This window comes from Macrotis lagotis, chromosome 1 (genome assembly GCF_037893015.1).
Source record: "Macrotis lagotis isolate mMagLag1 chromosome 1, bilby.v1.9.chrom.fasta, whole genome shotgun sequence".
In the NCBI taxonomy this organism is placed as follows: domain Eukaryota; kingdom Metazoa; phylum Chordata; class Mammalia; order Peramelemorphia; family Peramelidae; genus Macrotis; species Macrotis lagotis.
Window position 1 is genome coordinate 517939393 of NC_133658.1, and position 26262 is coordinate 517965654.

Genomic DNA, 26262 nt, shown 5'->3' on the forward strand with positions numbered 1-26262 from the left:
GAAACTGGCCTACTTTGTGTAGTTTGGAGTGTGTTCAATTTGAACAGAACCAGGTCTCTCATGAATGGGATTAAGACCCCTTTTCTTATATTCTTTAGCTTATTGTCCTCTCACCCCAGTAATCCCAGTAAAGAATTAATTAGTGTCTCTCCAAAGAGGAAGTAAAAAAAGTCCTTAATGTGCAGTGTGAATCAAGCATGGATCTTGTATTTATATCTTACACATGACTCACATTTTAATAAGTACTGACAATTATAATATAACATCATATGATAGAATAGGATAGGATACAATACTATATGACATGACTTGTTATTATATAATATAATGCAACATAATAATATCATACAATATAACAAATTATGTGTTATATATAGTATGTTATATGTAAATTATATTAGGATCAGCTAGATGACATAATAGATAGAGCGATAAGTCTAGAGTCAGGAAGACCTAAGTTCAAATCAGGCCTCAGATAATTACTAGTTTTGTGAACCTGGGCAAATCATTTAACTTTGCTTGCCTCAGTTTCTTCACTTGTGAAATGAACTTGAGAAGGAAATGGTAAACCACTTTGGTATTTTTGCCAAGAAAACCCCAAAATGGCGTCAGAAAGTGTCAGATACAAGTGAAACAACTGAATAACTGCAACAATAATATTATATTATATATGTGTTGTACATTTATGTATACAAATAACATGTATCTATCTTATCTATATATATAATATTACAATATATATATATATATATATATATATATATATATATATAGCACATATATTATTTGTTGTTCAGTCATTTCAATTTTTCCATCGCCTTGTGACCCCATTTGGGGGTTTAAGAATACTGAAATGGTTTTCCATTTCCTTCTTTGGCTTGTTTTACAGATGAGAAAACAGAGACCAACATTGTCTAGGTTCACACAGCTCCTGAGGCCAAATTTGAATTCAGGAAGAGGAATCTGCTTGATTGTATGTAGGTCAACCACTCTTCCTTTTGTGTCACCTGCCTATATATTATATATCATAACATATTCTACATATATGCATATATTATCATGTGTGTTGTATGCAATGCATATACAAGATGCATCATATACACATATGTATTATACTTATATAATATGTATAATTGCTATATATACAATCTATTATTTTTCATTAAATATAATCTGGGAGGTTGAATCAACCTTCAGCTTGAGGAACAGTTTTGGACCACTGAATACACATTTCATATTTCATTTAAACTCTGTACTGTCCTCCTCATGGCAAATGTCTTTCTGCAAGTCAGTTAAGAGATTAGATTCATTTACCTGCCAATGATCATCTTCTCTAGGAAGCACTAAATAATTTTTAAAAATTCCTCCCTTTTTTATCATTCATCTCAAGGATCTTTGAACCTCTCGAACATGCAAAGTGTGGCCTTCAAGTATGACCTGAACACACCTAAATTAATTTTTATTTTAGTTTTTTTGTAAGGCAAATAGGGTTAAGTGGCTTGTCCAAGGCCACACAGCTAGGCAATTATTAAGTGTCTAAGGATTTGAACTTAGGAACTCCTGAATCCAGGGCCAGTGCTCTATCCACTGTGCCACCTAGCTGCCCCCCCCCCACCTAAATTAATATTTTTGCTTATAAACCTAAGATGAGAAAATCACAAGTGGAGAAGTGGTAGCTTCCAAACCCAAAGATGGGGTAAGTTAGAAAGCTCATGGACTTTAGATTCCATGTCCTCATGGCTGCATAGTTACCATGACTGACAACTAGAAGGAGTTGTCTTTCAGTGATCCCTCCTGTAAAGTGGTTGGTAACAACTCTGACCTGATCTGCATTTGGAAAAGCAGGAGAGGAGGTGAAAGAGCCAAGAAGCTGAGTCACTCTTCCTTCCTTCCTTCCTTCCTTCCTTCCTTCCTTCCTTCCTTTTTTCTCTTTTTTTCCCTTTTCTTCTTTCAAGCTTTTATTTTTTCAATTACATGAAAAACAATTTTAGTATTAGTTTTTAGGGTTTTTTTTAGGATTTTTGCAAGGCAAATGGGGTTAAGTGGCTTGCTCAAGGCCACACAGCTAGGTAATTATTAAGTGTCCTCCTGACTCCAGGGCTGGTGCTCTATCCACTGGGTCAGCTAGCCGCCCCTAGTTTTTGGTTTTAAAAATAATTTTTGAGTTTCAGTTTCTCTCCTTTCCCTCCCACTTCCTTGAGAAAGCAAGTACTTTGATAGAGTATATATATGTATATATATATATATATATATATATATATATATATATATATATATATATGATAAAGAATATTTATGTGTAGTCATGCGAAACATACTTCCATATCAGCCATATTGCAAAATAGACCATAGACTTCCTCCCTCAAAAAAGAAAAAAGAAAAAGAAGGAAAGTTAAAAAGTATGCTTTTATCTGCATGCAGGCTTTAGACTATCATCTCTTTCTGATAGCATTTTTCATCATAAGTCCTTTGTAATTGTCTTGTTTCATTGCATTGTTGAGAATAGCTAAGTCATTCAGAGTTGATAATTGTACAATATTGCTTTTACATTGTATGATAATCTAGCTATCCTCAGTTCATTTTGAATTAGTTCATGTAAGTCTTCCCAGGTTTTTCTGAAATCACTCCCCCCATCAGTTCTTATAGCACAATAGTTTTTCATCAAAATCATACTTCACATCTTGTTCAGCCATTCCCCAATTCATGGGCATCTCTTCAATTTCCAATACTTTACCAACACAAAAAGAGTGGCTATAAATATTTTTGCACAAATAGATCCTCCCCCCCAACTTTTTAAAAATCTCTTTGGATTATAGACTTAGCAGTGGTATTGTTGGATCAAAGAATTTAAATGCAGTTTTTAAAGTACAGTATTATGGTCCTTATAGTTCCAAATTGCTCTCCAGAATGGTTTGATCAGTTCATAACTCCACATTAGTACATTAGTGTTCCAATTTTCCCATGTCACCTCTAACATTTTCCTTTTGTCAATTTGATAGGTGTGAGGTGGTACCACAGACTTGTTTTAATTTGAATTTCTCTATTCAATGAGAGACACTCCATTTTCTTTTTTTGAGGGGTGGGGGCAAGGCAATAAGGATAAGTGGCTTGCCCAGGGTCACACAGCTAGTAAATGTCAAGTATCTGAGGTCAGATTTGGACTCAGGTCCTCTTGACTCCAGGTCTGGTGCTTTCTCCACTGTGCCACCTAGCTGCCCCAAATCAGTCCATTTTCAAATGTCATCAGCTCTTCTTACTTAGTGACCAATAAGTAGATGCTTCATATCTCTAAGTGCAAGAACACTTCTAAACCAACTGATTTACATAGTCATCTGGAAAAAGTCAGGAAATAAAGAATTGGACATGTCATAGGTATGGTCTCTCAGAAACATGAAGGCAAGCTTTGTGCTAATCCTATTGGAGCCCTGGTTACCAAAATAATAACTGGTATCTTTATACTATAATATAGCTAGCTAGAGGTACACTGGAATAGAACATTAGGATTAGAATTAGGAAGACTCATCTTCCTGAGTTCAAATCTGACCTCAGATACTTACTTAGTAGCTGTGTGACCCTAAGCAAGTCACTTATCCCCACTTGCCCCAGTTTCCTCATCTGTAAAATGAGTTGGAGAAGGGAATGGCAAGCTACTCTAGTACCTTTGCCAAGAAAACTCCAAATGGAGTAATGAAGAATCTGACACTATTGAAACAAACTCTTGCAATAGTCCTTCAAGGTATATACTGCAGAGAGAATTATCTCCTTTTCACAGATGAGGAAACTGAGGTTTCCTCAGAGAGGAAAGGGACTTGTCTAGGGTCACAAAGATAGCAATATGTGATGCAGCATCAAGCCCAGTTTTTCCTAATTTCTATTTGGGAATTCTATACTGTCACTATATCACAAGACCTTTATATAAACAAGTAGCAAATTCTGTTATTGAATTCAGTAGAAAATTCTGACTTGCTAACTTTACTCTTCCTCACAGCTATGATGTCAACATCAGTAATGAAAACATAAGGTAGGCCCCTTATTGGGACACATTTCCTGGCAACCCCTCTCTATGGTCATGGGAAGAGTCTCATGTATTAAAAGGAGACTCCTTTCATAGCAAGAAGACTTCTAGCAAAAAAGTGATAGATGTGGTTAGAAGAGAAAACAGAAAATTTTGATTACATACAGTTGTAAAGTCTTGGCACAAACAAAAGCAATAGAATTGGAAAAGAAACAGTTAACTGGGGAAAAAATCTTTACAGCAAATTTCTCTGATGAATGTATGATAGCTAAGATATCTATGGAAATAAAACCAGTCAATTGCTACCCCTGAAAGAAGTTTTTGCAGCCCAAATGATTGGTTCTGTCAAATGGTTCAACATCAGAAAACTGATATGATTCATCTCTCAATATGACATTAAGGAAGTGGCATTATCATCTGCCCTTCTCAAGGGGTGTGGTAGATAAAACAATGGGCCTGGTAGCAAGAAGATCTAAGTTCAAATCTAGCCTCAGGCATTAACTAGCTGTATGACCTTGGGCATGTTATTTGACCTCTCTTGATTTAGTTTCTTCAACTATAAAATGAGGATCAAATAATAGCCCTACCTTCCAGTGTTGTCATAAGGATCAAATGAGATAACATTTATAAAGTAAGGAATGCATTTTCAAAAGACTTCCATTTTAAATGTGATATAATAGATAACATATAATATACAATGATATAATGATTAATATATATAATATAATATATATAAATTTGTTTTGCTTGATAATAATACTATTATTAAACTCCACTTGCTAAAAATAATGAATAATGATAATAATAACTAGTATTTTTATACTGCTTTAATGTTTGAGAAGAATTTTTTAAATATTATCTCATTTTATCCTCTTAATGAGAACCAATGACATCAGGAGGGGGATATCTTGAATGGCAAGTGAATTGGATTTCAGTGAGGATTGTCATCAGTCTCATTCTCTCCTCCAGAGTCACTGGAATTCAGTGCCAAGATAACTGTCAGGACAACTGGAGATGCAGGTGGAGACCTTGACTAAGGTCTTTCCTGTTGTGGCTTGCTTCCTTGGGGCCCACAGCGGCGACCTCCCTCCTGGAGGGGAGCTGAGAATAAGGAGTCAAGCCACTACTGCCTTATGCCTCCAGCTCAATTTTATTACTTCTTAGCTATTACATATATACTGTTAGGTCTTCCGGGGTAGAACAAAGAATAATGAGGGAATGGGAGTGCAAGTGGTGTGTACATGCAGCATCTTGCATTACAGGATAAGGGGGTATGTGAGGGAGGAGGTGGTAAAACACAGCTGTGTCTAGTGCCCTTGGTCAGTGGGGCAGAATGTACAGCTCCCAAGGACTCCAGCTCCCAAGGACTCCAGCAGACCTTTATCTCTAAGGGCGGCTTGCCAACTCTTGAGATTGTCCAGGTGGCGGTTTACTTGGAAATGATTTGTGTCATGGCTGTTAGAATAGCCTGTGCACCCACACTTTCCCAGGTCTCAGTTTATGGAGGTGTTCTCATTATACCCATTTCATAGATAAAGAAACTGAGACAGCTAGGGATTAAGTGACTTATATAGGGTCACACTGTAAGCAGATATCTGAGGCAGGATTTGAATTCAGATCTTTCTACCTCTAGGTCCATCATTTAATATTATATGCTTAGTCAGTCAGTCAATATATATTTAGTAAATAGTGACTATATTTCTGTTCAAATGACAAATGAAGGTAAAAGACAGTTTCCGCTCTCAATAGAGGACACAAGGAATAAACAATTAGGTGCAAACAAGCCAAATATGGAACAAATTGGAAATAATTAATGGATGGAAGGCACTAGGATAAAGAGTGATCAGGAAATACTTCCTATAGAAGATTTTATCTAGGATTAGGAAGTAGAGATGAGAAGGATAGTGTTCTACACATGGAAGATAATCAGAGAAAATGCCTGCAGTTGAGAGATGGAGGCCAGTGTAACTGGATCTCAGACAACATCAGGAGGAGGGGTGAAGGTCTAAAAGGACCTTTCTAGTTTGGGAATGGGGAAGATTGCAAATGGCTTTGATCCCAAAATGAGGATTTTGATTTGATCCTGGAAGCATTAGAGAGAGACTGGAATTTATTGAGGGGGAAAGGATGGAAAAAAGGAAAGCCATGTTCATACATGTGCTTTGGGAAGATCACTTTGACAGCTGAATAGAGAATGAGCAAAGTGGGGAGAGACTTGAGGCAGAAAGACCCATCAGCAGGTTGTGGCAATAGTTCATACATAAGCCTGCATCCGGGTGGTGGCAATATCAGAGGGGTTGATGATGACATCTAGGTTGTGTATATAAGTAGATTTGAGAATTTTCCATATAAATATGTATTGAATTCATGGGAGCCAATAAGATAACCAAGTTCTCATCTGAAGAGAGGGAGAAGAGGACCCAGGAATCCTCCTATGGGACACTCATCATTGGCAGTTGTGAGTTGGGTGAAGATCTAGCAAAAGAGACTGAAAAAGAAAGATTAGATAGGTAAAAAGAAAATTAGAAGAGATTAGTGTCATGAAAACTGAAAGAGAATATCAAGAAAAAGAAGCTGATTGACAATGTCAAAGGCTACACAATTTCATAAATTTCTATATTACAAGGGAAGGCTTTTATTTGAGGAGAAGAGTTTTGATGAGAATTGTTGGGGGGTATGACTAATGATCTAAAAATAAATAAGCGAAAGACACTTGTAAACATCAATGAAATTTGAAAATTCACCGAAATGAGCAAAAGAAAGGGAATAGTGAAAAGGAATACTGAAAAGTAAGGCAACATTTGGTTCTACCACTTTAAATTTAAACAGATTCTTTAAAAACTGCATATAATAGATTAATGGTTTCATATACAAGCCTTATTCTGGACTTCTTTATATATGTTCATATGCTTTTCTAGTTCATAATTTTAATAATGATCTCTTTCCTATAGTAAAGTGATCTCCTCTGTCAACCTTCAGTGTTCTCAGCCCTAAATAATCAAGCCTCCACTTTTTCTAATGCAGCAGTTCAAAGAGGGGAGAGAAGAAAGGTATAAGTGAAATTATACACAGAAAAAAATACCAGCAATAAAAAATGAGCAAAGAGAGAGTGGAGTAATTTCAGAGACTGAACTAATCCATCTATGCCTCCAGCAATCCATCCCATGGTTTGACTCCTTAAAAGAAAGGGGAGAAATACTGATATCTTTCCAGAACTTGCAAAAGCATGTCTATTCTTTCACAGATCAGTGAAGAGCCTTATAAGTATGATTACAACTTGCTTTGGCATTATATTTAAAAGGGGGGCAACTGGGTGGCATGGTAGAGCACCAGCCCTGGAGTCAGTAGGACCTGAGTTCAAATCCAGCCTCAGACACATAATACTCACTTAGCTGTGTGACCTTGGACAAGTCACTTAACCCCTTTGCCTTACCAAAAAAAAGCAAAAACCAAAAACCAAAAAAGGCACTTGTGCATAAAAGGAAATGGCTGACCATATAATATACTTGACAATATAATAGAATACAGCAAAATTTAATTGACCATAATGTTGAATATTGTGCTAGTTGCATTGTACTTATAAGATACGGTTCCTGCAAGGCCTTATGGAGTTTCCAGTTCTAATGAGGAATAAGACCTCCACTAGAGAGAAGAATATTGACATAACTTGTAACATGACAAGTGTTTTATGTATCTGAAGGAGAAGGTGATTACCAACCTAAGGGGATCAGGAAAGACTTCTGAAGGAGCTGGTAGTTAGGTTGAGATTTAAAGGATGGTGGAGAATTCAATAATTAAAGATAAGGGTGAATATTTTAGGAAGAAAAAGCAGCTTGAGCCAAGACAGAGGCACAAAAGTGCATTGGTTATAGATCTCTGAAAATAAATCAGCTCAATCTCATCGTAAATGGTGAGAAAGAAGTTGACTCATGCTTTCCAGATTGAACCAGGAGGTCAGAAAAAACTTTGATGATGTTTATTTATTAAATATTCTTGGAATTCCCTGGAGTTGAAAGTGTGTGTTTCTAAACCAGTGCTGGCCTTGACTTGTGGCCCTTAGTTATTTTAGCTCCATATTTTGCTCATCTGGAAGTAACTGAAACCAAACAAGCTCCTTAGGGAAGTTAAGACATCCAGGATATGCTTGAACAGGGTAACCAATTCACCAACCTGATCTAGCAGTCCAATGGCAGCAAACTGATTTTCCTCATCATTAAAAAAATTTAGAAAAAAATGAACCCACTATTATTTTTCTGTTACAAGTCATGGAATACCGCGGTATCTACAGAATCGAAGTGAATTTTGTTTTGTCACCAAACATCCTCATACTTCTTGACATCTCTGTAGTACTGATGATCATCCTCTTCTCTTTGATACTTTTTCCCTTCCTGGCTTTCATGACCCTATCTTTTCCTGGTTCTTCTCCTTATTAGTCTCTGATACACCTTTATTGAGATCATGCCCATTTATCTTGTGTCTGACTCATTGGATTCTATCTTGGACCCTCTTCTCTTCTCCCTCAAAAATATGAGGATCTAATCAGTTCCCAAGGATTCAATCACTATCTCTAAGCAGGGTGATTCTCAGGTCTGTTTATCCAGCCCTTAGCGCTCTGTTGACTTCTAGTCTCAATAATCAGCTCCTTATTGAATATCTCAATCTAGATGTTCCATTGACACTTTAAACTTAATCTCCTCTCTTCGTAAATTCTGTATTACTTCTGTGGATACCATTATCTTCCTAGTCACCAGGCTTGTAACTTAGGTATCATCCTTAACTCTTCACTCTCTCCCATTCTCCCATTTGCCATCTACTGTCAAAATCTGCTTCTTTCATAGTAACTACTTTTATAGTAACTCTCACCTACCTCCCCCTCACTTCTCTCTTCTGACATTGCCACCAACTTGGTGCAGACCCTCATTACCTCACAGTTGGACTATGGCAATATCCTGTTGGTTGGTCTACCTGCCACAAGTCTCTTCTCCCTTCAATTTATCCTCCAAAGTGACATTCCTAAAACTTATGCCACCCTATTTTTTTTTTATAAATCCCAGTGGCTCTCTGTCCCTTCCAAGATCAGACAGAAAATCCTCTTTGATTTTTACAGTCTTTCACAACCTATCTCCTCCACCTCCCACCTTTCTTAGTTTTCCTACACTTTCAGCTCCATTATTTGCATTCTCCATTATTTGCATTCTGATCCAATGATACTGACCTTTTTGTTCTCTCCCCTTAAAGAAAACATTCCATCTCCTTTCTCCTAACTTACTTTGCCTGGAATGCTCTCCCTCCTCATGTCTGCCTCTTGGCTTTCCTGGCTTCCTTCAAGTCTCAGCATATTTTTCATCTTCTGTAACAAGCCTTTTCCCATACCTCCTAATTTTCAATCCTTTGCCTTTATTATCTCCAATTTATCCTTGGATATAGAGCTTCTTCACACATTAGACTGTGAGCTCCCAGAGAAGAGGGAATACCTTTTACCTCGTTTTGTATCTTTGGGGCTTTCCAGAGTGCCTGTCCCAAAGTAAGCCCTGAACAGATAGATACTTGCTGATTAACTGACCATTCAGAAACAGCTAAAATAAGCCAGAGCGCTTATGTGGTGCCACGGGGTAATGCAGTGATTTAGAGTGATGTTTTATTTTTGGCTAAAAGGAAGTAAACAAACTCCATTATTCCTGCTGGAGTAGCCCGTTAACTGATGATATATTAGTTAATACTGAAGTACAAGTAATAATAGTAATAACTAACATTTATATAGAGTTTACTATGGACCAGGCCCTGCGCTAAGTAATTTCATGTGATCCTCATAACAATTCTGGGAGGGAGGCACTATTATAATACTCAATTTACAGGTGATGAAACTGAGACAAACAGAAGGTAAGTGACTTGTCTAGGGTCACAAAGCTGGTAAAGTATCTGAGATTAACTTTGAGCTCAAATCTTCCTGACTCTTGGCTTGTACTTCTATCTACTGTGTGGTCTAGGTACAATGTAGTTTGCTGATGCTGATTTTTTCTCTACAAACCAAATGTATTGATTTGCATTCTATGATACTCAGACGCTTCAGTGGTATGGGATTCAGCCTCTAGAAAATATTTCCAAAACCTAGGAATCTGAGGTATGGAGTGGTAGTTGTGGTGATGGTGGTGATGGCTGAGGAAGGTTGGAGAATGAAGACTTAAGTCTAAAGAGAAAGAAAACTCTCAATGGCAGGGAGGCCAATTCAACACAGCTTATGGTGGTATAAATTTTCATTCTCAGTAAGTGTGACTCTCTGACTGATGGTCATAGGTAGAATTACTTGGGCTTTTAGATTTGTGGATCTGATACCCATAAACCAAATTTTCATATAGAATACACGTCTGAGGAGAAACGTTCATGTTTTATTCTTGTGAGTTATGGGGACTGCCTCTCACTCGAGCAACCAAACCACCAGTGAGTGAAGAGATTGCTGCACATGGGAAAAACAAACTGAGACAAGCATTTTATTTACTTCCTAGGAGCTGAGTGTGTTCTAATCTGTTTTTAAGGGCTCTTGCTTTGTAGTAGAAGTAAGAGAGTGTGGATTTGGGCCTCTATAGTCAGGATTCCAAACAGTTGTTGACAACAGAGTGGGTAAGGGATGGATTTGGTTGCAAAAAAATTATGCTACCATGTATGTGTTCCAGTGTTCTTGTGATATGTTCCATTGACAGAGGGGAGTCTTCAGAGCCAAGCTAATGATGGTGCTGATTCCATGGGAACACTGAAGTTCCCATTCCTGAAATGCTTCTGAAATATGGGACTTGCCAGTATAAGCCAGTAAAAGCCAGAAACTGTTAATTCATATGTGACAAATGGGAATCTTATCATTTATCACCTTGTTGCAAAGGCCAGGGAAATTATACCCTGACTCAGAATTCACAAGCAAGAAATTGGTATTACTGAAAAAGGCTACCTCACCAAAGGGAACTTAAATGTCAATGGGAATTCCCAAGGGTTGGTGCCTTCTCTTCCAACAGTCAGCCCCAACAGAAGCTTAACTAGGACTATTTTCACCTGGGGCAAAAAATTGTTAAGAGTTAAGGTACTGGGGGTGGTGCAGTGGATAAAGCACTGGCCCTGGAGTCAGGAGTACATGGGTTCAAATCCAGACTCAGACACTTAATAATTACCTAGCTGTGTGGCCTTGGGCAAGCCACTTAACCCTGTTTGCCTTGCAAAAACCTAAAAACAAAAAAACCCCAAAGAGTTAAGGTACTGTGGCAGAAACTGCCAACAGTCTGACTACAGTATTTTCACAGGTAGAGGGAACAACAAGACCTTTTACCCATTGGGGGAAGGTGTGTCTTTTGAAAAGTATGCCTGGGCAGGGATTTAAGACCCCTGTCAGGAGGCATATTTTGCCAGTGAAAAAACTGGAGGTGAGTTTGAGCATTATTATTTATACAGAGATCTTGATGGTGGAAGATAGAAAAGAAATTTGAACTTGTATAAAACTTACAGGACCTGAAAAATGAGGTAGAAATTTTAATAATAGAAATAATATAGGAGAGTGGGAAAGGCTAATTCAGAAAGATCTTGGGTGTAGTGAAATATAGTAAAGTCCACGAGCTGAGGTTCAAGTGTTTGTGAAAAGTATAGTTTTGTCTGACAGGGACAGAGGCAGAGAAGTGCCTCACCTCTGATTGCAAAGGGTTGATTCCATACTGTCAACCTAGGAAATATGGATGGCCACTTTTCAGTGAAAAGAGTGTTGCCTTTAGAATTGGAGGATCAGGGTTCTGATCCTAACATTGACACTTATGTTAGCATGGAAAATTCATTCCATTTCTTTGGGTCTCAGTTCTTCATCTCTAAAACTGAACCTGGTTATCTTTAAGGTCTCTTCTACCACTAAACCAAGACTGGTGAGCCTTCTGCTGACTGAGAGATTGGTCCTGGCATTGCCAAGGCAACCACAGGCAGGGACTTGAAATTTAATATATCTAGGAGCTTTTTAGGAGTGAATTAATAAAATGTTTAACCAAATATAACCCAAGAATGATGTTATAAATATCCAAATGGTTCTTGGAAGAAAAAAGTTTCCCCTCCCTCCAGCTCTAAATATTCCAACAATTTTATCTATGGGTTGAAGTAAAAGCTATGTGAATGAGGGAAAATGCAATATTTCTGACTAAAGGGGATCTGGGAAGGATTCATGAAGCAAACAGTATATGAGCTAAGCCTTGAAGAGCTAGGGGAAGGGTATTCTAGTTCTAGAGAACATCAAGGCTCAAGATAAAGTAAAAGCAAAATTAGGGGGTGTTTCAGAATCAATCAGCTGGTGTTCCTTAAATGCCCGCTATGTGCAAGAAATTGGACTAGGTTCTGGGGATATAAGAACAAAGAATGAAATAATTTCTGCTCACAGGAAGCTTACTTCTCCCAACACAGACAATGCCAGACCTCCTAGGGTTTCCTAATTAAATCTGACACCAAATGCAATTGTCTTCTCTCTCCATTGAATTATTCTATGCTTGAGGGAAGGAACTGTCTACTTTTTTTTTCATATTTGTATTTCTAGTACTTAGCACAGTTTCTCCATAGTAGGTACTTAAATATTTATTGACTGATTGACTGCCCTCCCTTCCCTGCTCCAGGTTATTGTTATTCAGTGGTGTTCAACTTTAAGTGACCCCATGACCAGGTCATGGGGCTTTCTTGGCAAAGAACTGAAGCAGTTTGCCATTTGCTTCTTCAGATCATTTTAAATAAGAGAAACTTAGGCAAATAAGGTTAAATGACTTGCCCAGGTCATATAGCTAATAAGTGTCTGAGACCAGATTTGAACTCATGGAAATGATGCTTCCTGACCTGTTAGGGATGTTGTGTGAGGGAATACTGTGAATCTTCATCACCTGGTGCCCTTGAGCACCAGAACGCCGTTTTACTAAGTGCCACAGGAGTGGGAGTGGATTAGGTACTGGAGAGGATATTTACGCACTTGTATTTTGATAAATAAATGGAGTACTTGAGGATCTTGGAGAACTCGTCATCCTTGTCTTCCTTATCTCCTGCCCCTTCAACACTGGCCTAGGGAAGATTGAAGAAGTTCAGAAAGGGACTCAACACTGACCCAAGGCCTGTTGCTCTATTCATTGTGCTACCTAGCTACCCTACCTCTAAATTTTCTACCAATTTCATCTTCCCTTTTCTCCCCTATGATTATATACTAAGTCACATCTCTGCAAATGAGAATACTGCAACTTTTCTTAACTCCAAACTTTAGGCTTTCCCCCTTCCTAACAAGAGGACATACCTGTGGGGGGAAACACCTCCATGTTTTCTAAGGAACATTTATTCATGTACTATTTCTCAAAATTAAAGTCTGACTTTCTTGAGAGCAGGGACTATTATCATCTTCTATTTTTTTCTTTTCTATTTTTGCTGGCTACACTTAGCACAGGGCTTGGCCCATAGTCTGTTGTCTGTGGAATTGCCTGAGATGAGCAATTATTTTCATATAGTTTCATTTTCCAACATCAACATTTCTGAGTCTGTATGTGTACTTTTACTGACACTAGGCTGAGTCAGAATGTCTGACCTTGATAAAATGAAATATGATTAAATTGGTTTCCCCACCATTAGTTCTCTGTCAACTGAGTGCAGGATTTCATGGCATACATACACATGTTTTTCATTGCTCTCTCTCATTGTGTTTTTAATTCTTTGGTTTTTAAGAATGGCTATTACTCCAAGGAAACATCCAAAACTCTTAAAGAATATGCTTCAATAACTGTCAGAGTTACTGCAGCTGCTATTGGTATTTCAAGGACCATTCAAGCCTGCAATGAAGTGGTATTAATGGCACCAAAGAGCAAAGCAAAGTTTGGTTGAAAATTAACACACACACACACCACACACACACACACACACACACACACACACACACACACACACACACACACACCACACACACACACACACACACACCCTGAAAACTCCAAAAAATTATTACTGGAAAACAGCTTAATTAGTTCTCAGAAAATAAGCAAAGATCCTCAGACACCTGCTAGGTGGAGATACTGTGATTGATTCTTGTATAGCAAACTCAAGGCAAACAGATTAAATTGCAATGAGGAAATGTTTATCAAAATAAAGAAAAATACAATGCAGCCTAGATAATGTGTGGTTTTCTAAGACAATAGGCACCATTAAGATCCTTTTAAGTTTGGTCACTGTTCCATGGAACAGTAGAAGTTTTGGACTTTGGAATAATAGCAAGAAGACTTTTTTTTAAAAAAGAAAATGGTAATTATGGCTTTGAATTTTTTAAAAAATGTCTCTCACAGATAAAACAGTACAAAGACTGGAGTACTACATTTTTGAGGAAAAGGTAGCTTTTCCTGATGGAAATTCATTTTCTCATTGAAAGATAAACCAGAAATGTCAGAAGAAGTTCAGATGATCCTATCAGATTTGGACATCTTTATGAGATTATAAAATCTCTGCATCAAAAAAAATGTTTTGGAGATTTTTTTTTTTAACTGCTAGTGGACCCAGAAGTCTTTTCTCCCATTGCGGGAATGATGAATTGTGATAAATATAGTTATATACTGGGAAGCAGAACTATTCCAGAATTACAGAAACTCCCAAGTGGAATTCTGCAACACTACTTTGTACCATGTCACACATCCGAAAAGGTTAAGGAATTTATCGAAGAGACAGCAATAAGTACCCTTCAGGGATCTGATAACTTGCCTGATTTAAAGCCTATTGCTATAATCAAGGCTACACTTGGTAAAAATAGACTGTCAAAATTGTCTTTCTATTTGGTTTGACAAAGGCATCATTCCATGATGAAGAATTAAAGGAAATATTAAAAATATTATGAAGCCATTGCCTAATAGTGTAACATAAGTGATTTCAGGATGAGGACATTATGAATTAAACATCTTTTAAAGATATAGGAAGGTTTAAAGTTCATTGTGTGTCAATAAATTATTTTACTTTTTCCCAATTAACTTGTGTCACACTCTTAAAGGCCTTTTCATTCATTTATCTGAAATTTAGGGTGGTGCATGAAGAATATGATAAAGCCAGAAAGACAAGCATCATGATGTCCTAAAACATTTAGCCATCTTCATTCCTAGTACTTTTTTAAAGTCTCAAATTTTAAATAGCAACAAATGAATGTAGTGAAAAATCCAAGTCAGTTGCCTTGTAGTTTGTTTGTTGACCACATTGATTATGACAACAAGTATTTAGAGTGAGGTACAGAGTAGGAGGGTTTTAGTTTAGTTTGAATCCTGTCACCTCCAATTCTACTTTAGACCTCTTTCTGTCTCTATCTAGACTTCCCCAGAACCCCTCTAGCTGGGAGGGGTGTTAATAATAATTTTCCTTCTTTTCTCAGGGCAGACCCTCTGCCCTAGGGGTAGGGGAGTGGGGGATGATGGAGGTATGGAATGGAGAGGAGAAATGTCTCTCCTCTATTTTCTAAAGGGATATTCAAGTCACCATCTGCTTCATGGGTCTTCCATTGGTTAAATTTGCTCATTATGGAAATATTTTCCTCTCCTTTCTCCCCTCTTCTCTGCTGTCCCCAAGGTCAGGGTCATTGCCCTGACCATTATTTGCTTCTTGCCGGTTGGTCCACCCTGTATGGACACTGTGTTGCTGGGGGAGTCAGGAAGGATTGTAGACAATTGGCAGGCAGGGAAGTCTAACAATCATGCTGATACAGGACTCTTCCTTCTGATCAGCCCGACAGGGTGATGCTGTCTCCAAGGCAGGGGTCTGAAGCATTAATTTATAGACCAGAAAGGCAAGTTAAGAAAACCTGTTCTCTTTCTAAACCTATTTTCTCCTGCACCAGGAATGTTTTTGTTCAGCTATAAAGCACATGCGGGCATAGGGGCCTTTATGCACTGAATAATTTCCATGTGGCTGAGAGATTCTCTTGTCTTCGGAGCTATTATTCCTCTCCCTTTAGATGGTTCAGCTCCTTATCTCAAGGCTTCTCTGTGATTGTTTACGGAATTCTCAATCAGCCTGCTCAGGCTTAAAGGGGCACAGTCAACCATAAACATCTCGGTGTTCTAAATCATTCCCCTGTACCCCCGCCCCTGACTCCAGCTTGCTTCTCAGTACTTAGGAGTGTGGAATTAAAACCATCTTGAGATCTAATTTCTATTTCTCCATCTCTCCAGCCTATTTGCCTTTGGCTCTTTCATGGGTCTCAGCAGCCATTTAAGAAGAGAGCATTTACTGCCAGCCTACAAGTCCCCACCACCCAGTGGCCAATAGCACTAGGTTTCTCATGTACTTCTTGAAAAATCTGTTCTAATTCTTTTCTCCTTGGCTCCAGTGGGTCAAACATACAAGCTTGTACATCAGTTCTTGCGAACATGTTCAAGGCTGTGATGTTGGGGGTTTATGACACAGCTTCATGTTTACAAATCAGTTTATGGAGATTCAGGGATTCTGTCTCCCTGAGGTGGGAAGTCAACATGGCTCGACCCCTCCAGCTGGCCTGAATACCTCTCTTTGTAAGATCCTATTCTCCAGAATATTCTTGGAGGCAGTACTTCATCTGGGGTCTATCTCTAAGGTGAAAGTCCTAGGGATGACCCTGAAGACACACATATCCACCAGCCCCTCCCTGATACTGTTTTCTGGCTAATTGACTGAACTAGCCTCTTTCAAGCCATTGGTGTGTTGTCCTGTCACCCTGTTACTCGTCTGTCTCTCCTCCTCTTGGAAAAGCCCTGATGCCATGAACCTTGCTAAATTCATGACCTCCAGTCCTGTCTCCACCTATGAACCAGGTCATGTGGATCAATATCCTTTGACCCCAGGCTAGAATGGCAGACCGTTAACCCCTTGTTTCCTAAAGCATGACATGTTAACAATATAAATGCATACCTTTACCCTGGGTAATTGTATTTTAACAGGAAGATAAAGCATTAGATTAGAGGATTGGAGACAAGGTTATGCAGAGGGCAGGTTAGGGCAGCTTGCTGATTATGCATTATGTTCAGGGGAAGAGTTTTCAGAGATCAACAAGTACTTGGAGTTTTGAGTGAGGCTTTTCTTGTTGCTCCTAACTCACCAAAGGACCCTGGGCTCTGGTTACAAAGGTCCAGTCACCTCTGCCCCAAGAACCAGCAAGAGAAGAGAGAAGGGTTTGTAGTGTATTGTCAAGAAGCACCTGGCCATGATTGTCATAGAGAAATGATCAGTCAGGTCTTTAGTGTTTTCTCTAAGAATTTGGACAGTTTTTGTAATGCAAACTGGTTCATACTTTCCCCAAGGACACACCCAAGGGAACACCCATAGGATCACCCAGAAGCTGCGTGCACACACACACACACACACACACACACACACACACATGCATCCCCATGCCCAACACACACACACTCATCTTCAACAACTGCTGAATAAAAGGAACCCCTAGAGCTTCACCGCTCTGAATGGCATAACTTGGCTCTGGATTTGCCTTCTTTTCCTAGAACTGTAGTCTAATGAATCTGCCTCAAACACTGCTTCTCCTTGTTTGGATCAGCCACCTCTGGTCAGCCTCAGAGTGGGAGGGAGGCTAGTGCCCTTGTTAGGGCTATTGGCAACATTTGCTGCCTTTCAGGGGGCAGATCAACTTCATGGTTTTATTAATTGTGGTAACTAGACCAGCTGCCTGCTGCACACATGCAATTAAAAAGCTAGTCCTGCCCTGGCTATTAGGAAAAAAACAAACAAACCTCTGCATGTCCACTGACCTAGTGGGTGTTTTACATTACAATTAAAGGGATATTAAATTCAGACTAGTGGCATTTCAGAGATAGAAAAAGTCTGAGAAGTCATCCAATCCAAGCTTTTTTTGTACAGATGAATAAATTGATTCTTCAAATGTCTGATTGATTTATCCAGAATCACAAAACTGATCTGGGACTTTGATAAATTCTAGAATCCAGGCTCAGAGCCATCATCCAGGATCTATGTCTTGTCACTGGACTCCAGATGTTTCTGGAAGAGAGAATGAGGCTGATGATTTTGCATAGCCCTCCCTCACTTAAATCCAATTCACTTGGAAGTCAAGGCATCACCCTTCTGATGTCATTGGTTCTCTTTGAGAATGAAGGACAAACAAAAACAGAATCCAGATCACCTGACTAGAGTGATACTTTTTTACTCCAAAACAAATTTAACACTTGAGAGATCAAAGAACTAAACTTTTAGCATCTCACAGTTCCATATACTTAAGAGTGAAAAGAAGGATGTTGGTGACTACCTAAAATACAGAGAGGATGCACATTGCCATCCTGGTCAATTTGCCACATTATTTTTAGAAATGGACCATTGGAACTCCCTGGTAATAATAATAATAATAATAATAATAATAATAATAATAATAACAACAATAATAATAGTGACAGTTTACATTTCAACACTTCATGATTTATGAAATTTTTCTTTTCTAAAGAAAAATTAAAAATTAAAAAAAAGATTTTCATTTTTTTGTATCCCTATCCTTTAAATCTCAGGGTATGATCTCTTATAACAAAGACATTTAAAAAAAAGATGAAGAATAAGGGGGAAAGTTATTAAAACTAATAATAATATTTTTTTTAAAAAACAACCTCATCTTATATGCAGGTACTGTGACCTCTACAGAGAAACATGTGGATAGAGTTCTGGCCCTGAAGTAAGGAGTACCTGAGTTCTAAGACTTCAGACTTACTAGCTGTATAATCCTGGGCAAGTCACTTTACCCTGATTGCCTTGCATCCTGGGCTGTCTACAGTCTTCCTGATTGATATCTGACCACTGAACTCAGATGGCTCCCAAGCAGCAAGTGAGACTGATGACTTAGCACAGCCCCCCAACCCCTATTCAAATCCAATTCATGTGCTCATCATGGCATCACCTCCCTGACGTCATGGTCATCTTCAAAAATGAAGGACAAAAAAGCAAACATTAGACATCATAGGAAGAGGAATGTGATTTTATAGTAACCTTAAGTGTTTGGTGGGTTTTTTTTTCAGGAAAAATTAGGATCCTTTCCTTGAACATATAATCCTGGAGAGCTCCTTTAGTTGAATTGGGAACCTCAAACACAGATGGGGCTCCAAGGACCCACAGTTTTCCAAAGAGAGACAAAGAGATTCTGCTCTATTTCTTCTTCTCATTGAGGAGTTCGCTGGAATTCATAGGATCACGTATTCAAAGGATTAGAGCTGGAAGGGACCTTTGAGAGCATCATGGAGAAATAGCATTGTATGATGAATAGATTATAGGAAGTGGAGTGAAGAAGACGTGAGTTCTTGTAACCTTGAGCAAGTCACTTAACCTTTATCTGCTTGAGTTTCCTCATTTGTACAATGGGGATTATAATAATAATAATACTATCTTCATGGGATCTTCATGGGGAGTACCAATTGAAATTATGTTTTATAAAGCAGTGGCACATTTTATAAAGCAGCGATGTCAAACTGAAATAGAAACAAATCTCTATGGGAAGCATATTGACTTAGAAATCCATAAATTAACATTATCTATATAGTTTGTTTTTTCAATTTAGTTTTTGAATATGTCCCAATTAAATTTTAATCTGATTTATTTGCACAATTTTGACTATTGGCCCACAGGCCATAAGTTTGACACCTCTGATGTAAAGCAGGTTGTAAACCTCAAAAAAGTAAATATATTTTTCATGTTTGTACATATATTAGATGATGATGATGATGATGATGATGATGATATCCAGCTCCCTCATTTTACAAATGAGGAAACTAGAACTCCCTGAAAATGGAAACACAGATTGTGGCTCATGAAGTCACACTGGAATATCTTAAAGATGTCTGGATCCTGACCTCTTTAGAGAAACATGGGAAGGTATCTTTTCATATCTCTTATTTTTGGCAAATTTTGTTCTTCTTTCAGCTTCATGCTGTGGTAGAAGGCTAACATTTCCCTCAGCCTATCTTATTACCTCAACCAACAGGACCGGTCCAGGGAAAAACCATGAAATCAAAATCTCAGAGATTATAAATTTCTCTTCCTTCCCTGAATCTGAAGAAAGGGGATTTGGTTCTGTTCTGCCTTGGGCCATTAGAAGAAGCCTTGTGTATTTTTAATACTCAACTTTCTCTGACTAAAGAAAGAGGAATGGGGGATAGAAGGTCAGTTGAAGAGTGAGTGGAGGATGTTCCCTTGATCTGCATCTATGACAAAAACAGAAGACATAGCTCTAGGGTGCTGAGAAGAGAGCAAGTAAATGGCACTGCATCATTGTAAGCCTTCATGGATTTAGGTTAGAGAATCACTAGAATAGATCAAAAAGGAGAAGCATTATTATCCACCCTCCTCCCTTTCCCAAGGAGGTTACCAGGTGAAAACTATGAGGAATAATAAACAAAAAAGGTTTTAAGAATAACACATTATGAATTTGTTTTCAATATCAAAGAGATTTGATGAGAGAGCTGGTTCCCCGGGAAAGGTGATGAATGCCACCTGCTGGTAGAAAGGTGAAGTGCAATAAATGAATGGTAGAAGAGCCCATGAATGGTGAGCACCATCTGCTGGAAAAGGGCCCAATCACAGAGAGAGGTCAGTGGAGCAAGCCAATCAATAGAAAGCAAATGGGTTATGAGCACCATCTGCTGGAGATTGTAACACAAAGAGCCTGATAAAGTAGAGATAAGAGTTCCACAGGAGCTCAGCAGATCATAGTACAGACAAGGAACAATAATGAGCTTCTGATAGCCATGAGAATTAAGTGCCTTTGGAGGCAAGCAAAGAGGCATAGAGATATCCATGGAGGAACCATGGAAAGGTGTATCAAGGTAATTGTTCCTAACTGTAGCCCTCCCCAAGGAAGTGCTATTCCATAAATTCCATAAGAAGGTACACGTCCCTGAGGAAAGGTTGCTCACCAGTGGGTATTACTACTTCCTTTGAGTTCACCTGTGAATTCTATCCATTTTCATTAGCTTAGCAATAAAACTATTTAAAACATTTAAGAATTTTATGACTTTGTGGGCCCATGTGCTTGTAAGGGGAACTGGAGAGTATCATTTACTGAAGTTCTGTAATCAGTTGGGTCTAGACAATTAGAACAAGAAATCAGAAGTCCTCAGAGTATATATCCAGGTCCTTCATATCAGAAGGGAGCCCTGATACAAGTATTATATTAGTAATTTTTTCTTTATTTTTCTATCTTTCATTTTGTATACTTGACCCAAATTTAAATTATGCCCCTTAGCCCACCCTTAAAGTCTCAAATAGCCCAGGATACCTAATGAGACTCTCCTTAGGCTTCTACCCACTCTAATAGACATCCTATGGAGTTACCTAGGATTTCTGACTTTCCTTTATTTTTCATTTAGTATTCCTACTGACTGTTAAGCATTTTATCTTTTCAAGGCTAGACTTTTAGTGCTATGATAATTAGCTATTTATTGAAATTTTATTTAATTTTTTCAATTACATGCAAAGGTAGTTTTTAGCATTCATTCATTTGCAAGTTTATGAGTTTCGTATTTTTCTACCACCCTCCCTTCCTTCCCCCCTCCCTATAGCAGTGAACAAACCAGTAAAAGTTGTACATGCACATACAGTGTTTAACATAATTCCATATTAGTAATGTTGTGAAGGAGGAATTAAAATTAAGAAGGGTCAAACTTGAGAAAGAAAGGAAAATATAATAGAAGCTTTTTAAAATGTGAATATAGTATGCTTTGTTCTGCATTCAGAATCCACAGTTTGTTCTCTGGATATGGATAGCATTTTCCTTAACAGGTCTCTTAAGAATGTTCTTGATGGGGCAGCTAGGTGGCACAGTGGATAGAGCACCAGCCCTGGAGTCAGGAGTACCTGAGTTCAAATCCAGCCTCAGACACTTAATAATTACCTAGCCGTGTGGCCTTGGGCAAACCACTTAACCCCACTTGCCTTGCAAAAACCTACAAAGAAGAAGAAGATGAGGAAGAGGAAGAAGAAGAATGTCCTTGATCACTGAAGTGTTGAGAGGAGCTACATCCAACGTAGTTGATCATCTCATAGTGTACACAATATTTTCTTGGTTCTGCTCAGTTCACTCAGCATCCGCTCATGCAAGTCTTTCCATGCTTCTCTAAAGTCAGACTGAATTAGCTAATTTATTAAACTGATAATCCATGCTAATAAGAGGCAGTCTGTAATGACAAAGGACTTAAAGTTGGAAAATCAGGGTTTAATTCCCATCCCTACCATTTATAAGCCAAGTGGGACTTTGGGCAATAGCTTAACTTCCCTAGACCTTACTCATATGTAAACAGGGTAATTTGCTTGTACTGTCTCCTTTGGAGGACCATTTTGAAGATCAAATAGCAAAATGTAGTTAAAACAATTTGTAACAATAAAGCACTATATAAATGTGAGTTGAAATCATTAAAAATAATATATTAATTAGTGAGATTTGGAAGGTATTACTCCCTTGTCAGATAATGCATGTTTAAATAGAGAGAACTTCTCCCATTTCCTTTCATGCCACTCCCTCACCTCTTTGTCTAAACCAGAGGTAGAGAATCTTTTTTATTTCAAGGACCTTTTGGATATTCTTAAAATCACTCCTGTGCTATATTTGGTCAACCATTTAATTAATTCATCCCTAAAGAGCTCCCTGATTTATTAGATTTTTAGTTTTATCTGTTATTGCCAAGGCAGCACCAACTCAAATGATTTCATGGACCTTATAGGACCAGAGTTCACTGCCCCTGGTCTAAACCAATGTTAATGGTCATACTATTTGTCCTTTGTTCTTGGAGAAGACCAAGACATCAGGGAGATGATGCCATGATATGAACATAAATTGGATTTGAGTGAGGGAGATTCTTGTGCATTATCACTAGCCTTACTTTCTCCTCAGTTGCTATCCTTTGATCCTCACAATAACCCTGTGTGTTAGGTGCCATTATTATCCCCATTTTATGGTTGGCATATGTGGGTCCAGCAGCCAGATGTGAATCAGTTCACTTGGATGCAAGGCAATCAGATTTATATGACTTGCTGAAGATCACATAGCTAGTTAGTGTCAAGTGTCTGATATTGGATTTGAACTCAGGGCCAGTGCTCTATCCACTGTGTCATCTAACTGTTAATGGTAGAAATTTCAGGATGGACAAAAAGGGAGGATCCTATGATAGGTCTCTAGGGGTAGTATTCTGAGATGGGTGGAGCTCCTTTAATGACATTTTAACAGCTACCTACTTCCCTAATGGTTAGAATCAGCCCTGTGTACAAAATAAATACCACGAGAGTAGTATAAAATAACATAAAAATACAGTGGATAGAGATCACTTCTAATTTGAAAATCTAGACTTTCAAAAGGTGGTAGATAGTGAAAGGGTGGCCATTTCAGGCAGAGTGAACAGTTGTAGTAAAGACACAGTAGAAAAATATAGAATTTGTTCAAGGAACAAAGAATAGTCTAAACATGAAGAAATTGTAAAAGCTCTAAAAACAATTTGTGGCCATATAGGAGAGGATATGGAATGAGAGATTAAGAAATATGAATTTAATATACAAAACAATGAGGAATCAGTGAAGTACCATTAATGTGGGAATGTTATGATCAGAGCTGGCTTTTAGGAATATTCATTTTGCTAGGAGGTATCCAACAGTGGGGATAGAAACTAGAGCTGGGAATGTATATTTGGTATTGATATAGTCCTGGTGAATGAATGAAAGCTTGGATCAAAATTGGGACAGGAAGAATGAAAAGGACAGATGAAAGGCTGTTAAGAAAGAATTGACAAATTGGTTGCTGATTAAATGTTGTTGGAGGACAAAGGAGAAAGAGAAATAAAAGATAATTCTATATTTTCTAATATACTTGACTGGAAAAATGGTGGTGCCACTAACAAATAGTCAATAGCCAATAACCATTTATTAAGTTCCTACCTTGTTCTTAAATTTTTGGGTATATAAATACAAAAACAGAAAATCATTCCCTGCACTCAAGGAGCTTACAATCTAATGGGAGAAGACAAATCACAAAAGGAAAATGAAAAGGGGGAAAAAAGGGGAAGAGAAAGCATTTGACTCCCTAGTAGAGTAGAGAAGCTAGGGAAAATGTTATGTCTAAGCTGGTTTCTCTCTTTAAATGGAGTTTTGGCATTCGTGACTCCATCTTTCAAACAGAGAGGCTTTGGTAAATATGAGGTAGAATACCAAAATTGATGAAATGTTACAGGATGAGATTGTTCCAATAAGACTTAGCATTTTATTAAACACCTACTGTTTACCAAAGCACTGTGCTAAGCATTTTACAACTATTCTTTCTTTGGATCCTCACAATAACCCTTTGTGTTAGGTGCCATTATTATCACCATTCTATGGTTGACATATGTGAAATGATTTGCTTTGTTGCAGATTAGCAAACTTTCAACTGTCACCTAACTGCCCAATCAGAAAAAGGGGATTGATTTGGGAGAGGGAGTGAAGGGTCACAGGGTGGTTGAAGATGATGAATTTAGTTTTGGATATGATGAATTGGGAATGCTGACCAGACCATGTAGTTAAAAATGTCTAGCAGGCATTTAGAAATGCAAGAGCAGAGCTCAAGGGAGTGATCTAGGATCCCTTTACTCAGCATTCACTAAGGGCCATGACAACAAGTCTACTTAAAAAGAAAGAGAGGGTTGGGGTAGGCAAGAAATTCAGCAAAGCTGATACTGGGGCCATTAATGACTTTCCAATTAAGACTTTTCTACCATGAACTTTAATGGGAAACTCAAGTATAATATTAAAACTATTTATTTTAATTGTGACATCCAATTACAGAGAAGAGTAAATCAGTATTATAAGGATATTACTTGGGTATATGTTGAGCTTTCCAAAGTTATACTCACTAATCACCAATGCCTCCTCTTGGTCCTCTTCCTCTTGCTTCCTCCCACCTTCCAATAATCAAGGGAAACCATGGGTTTATGAATGATTTGCCCCACTTAAAATCGTAATGTCAGATTTTTTTCTTGTATCATCAGATAGAATCAGAGGAATGTGGTAAAAGTTGAAACCGGATGCTTTGAAGGTTGAACAACTTAGATTGCTTCACCACTGGAACTTCCCCCCCCCACCACCACCACCACTTTTTCTTTCTCTGTAGTAGTTCAACTCCATAACCAGCAGGAGTGAAGACCCAAGAGAAACCTACCCACTTGGAACTATTCTCTGTCTTGCTATTACTTGAGGAGGGGATAAAGAACTCCACTAATTCATTAACTAGTAAACTGATTTCTTGGGCTAAGTTTCCTTTCACTGAGCTTCCAAATTTCTTTTTCTTTAGGTATACCATATATCTATCATGTGCAATATTATCCTTATTAAGAAAATGAACCCTAGGAGAAAAAGATTTAAATTCTTTCCCTATGTTATGATGGTTTAGAGGCTGGGAAGCCAGAAAGACCAGGATTTAAGTTCCTTCCCTGACATACCAGATTTTCCAGGCATACAGCAAGCTTACAGAGTCATTATACTGACCTTGTAGTTGTCTGCCTTTGAAACCTGGATAATCTACCAGGACTGAATTGCTTCCATTTGAATTGTCTTAGGAAGATTTTGAAGATCACCTGCAAGTTAAAGCACTGCACTTTGAGGTTCTTTCTACAGCTGAACTGCCAAGCATTCAAACTCTACTGCAGTGAGTGTTATTGCAATGGGCTGGTCATGTTGTTTGAAGGCCAAATGTATGTTTCTTAAAAGACTATTTTTATGGTGTTCACATAGTGGTCAGAAAACATCACTGAATGCAAAGTCTCTGAAGAATTTTGTAATCAATTGTTTCAGCATGAAAGAAAGTACTAAGCTCTATGAATGAAGGAGAATTGCAGTAGCTCAGATGAAATGTGAAATACACAAATTCAGAGATATTACATTCCAAATATTCATATGGATCTTATGTGCCTGATCTGTGGTAGAGGCTTCTGAGCTTGTTTGGTTCTGATCAGCCATAGTCAGATACACTATACCTTGACCCCAACATTTTGAAGTCATTTAGGTCTTCTTTCAGAATGAAGGACAACTAAGGTGTAAGACACCAGGTAATAATCTAGTCTCTCAGTACTGTTGAAAACTCTCTTAGACTATAAGATGCCAACCTTCAATGGTATAGGGAGTTTTCTCAAATGAGGGTTCTCTAAACCAAGGAAATCACAGGTCCCGTTCCTATTTTTATTTCCTCTCTTATAGCTCAGCAGACTTAAAGTCATAAATTACTGTGGACCCTTCCAGCCTAAGGA